Here is a 1,120-nt window from a genome sequence, read left to right as displayed (position 1 = left end):
TTTTTTTACCAAATGAGAAGACAGCAATTCATAGCACCTGCAGATAAGGGGGATAAAGCAAGAGCAGAGCAGAGCAGAGCAGAGCAATGGGTCTGGAATCTCCAGTTAAAAGAACCAACAAAATTCCTTATCATCTCAACCATTTTTTGGCTGGATTTCTATTGCTTGCAGCGCTAAGCATCTAAGAGATACAACTACCCAGATGCTTGGCTTACCCAGAAAGCAGCAGCAAAACTATTGCAGTCACTATTTTTGTTTGTTTTGGAAATTTAAAATTATTTTTATTGTGGTATAATTTATACACAGATCTTAAGTGTTCAGTTGGATGAGTTTTGACAATTGAAACTGTGTACCCAAACCCAAAACAAAATACAGGACATTTCTCTCACCCTAGTTAAGTTCCCTCACACTCCTCTCTAGTCAATCCCCCAACCCCATCCCAGGCAACTACTTTCTTTCTTTTTTTTTTTAAAATTTATTATTTTTGGCCGCTCCAGGTCTTAGTTGTGGCAGGCGGACTTCTTAGTTGCGGCATGCGAACTCTTAGTTGTGGCATGCATGCAGGATCTAGTTCCCCAACCAGGGATCGAACCTGGGCCCCCTGCATTGAGAGTGCAGTGTCTTACCCACTGGACCACCAGGGAAGTCCCCCCAGGCCACTACTTTCTGATTTCCAGCAACATGGATTTATTTGGCTTGCTTCTGAGCTGCTCATAAATGAAATCACACAGTATGAATTTTTTTGTTTGGCTTCTTTAGCTTGGTATAATATTTTTTGAGATCCATCCATGTGGTTGTGTGATCAGTAGTTCACTCCTTTTAATTGCTGAGTAGTATTCCATCATATGGGTGTACTACAATTCATTTTTCCATCTTCTATTGATGGACATTTGGGTAGTTTCCAGTTTTAGACTATTAAGAATAAGGCTCTCTACTGGGAAAATCTGTAGGAATGGAAATACTGGGCATTATACCCATTTTCAATTTCCACACAGAAAAACTTTGAATTCTAGACTATCGAGGTAGGAAACAAGTGGTACAACTACTTAGCTTAGAAACTTCACAAGATTATCCTGAACTCATCTTGTTTTGTTTTGTTTTTAAAGAAAAATTAATCATT

The 1,120-nt window shown here is 39.0% G+C and overlaps 1 non-coding gene across 1 annotated transcript; it reads right to left on the bottom strand.

Moving 5' to 3' along the window:
- Positions 1–571: 571 nt before the first annotated feature.
- On the bottom strand, positions 572–644 carry TRNAE-CUC (transfer RNA glutamic acid (anticodon CUC)). Its single transcript has one exon. It is a non-coding gene; the product is annotated as a tRNA-Glu (tRNA).
- Between the last annotated feature and the right edge of the window lie 476 nt (positions 645–1,120).

Source organism: Balaenoptera ricei, chromosome 18 (assembly GCF_028023285.1).
Source record: "Balaenoptera ricei isolate mBalRic1 chromosome 18, mBalRic1.hap2, whole genome shotgun sequence".
In the NCBI taxonomy this organism is placed as follows: Eukaryota; Metazoa; Chordata; class Mammalia; order Artiodactyla; family Balaenopteridae; genus Balaenoptera; species Balaenoptera ricei.
This window is presented reverse-complemented; position numbering and strand designations above follow the sequence as displayed.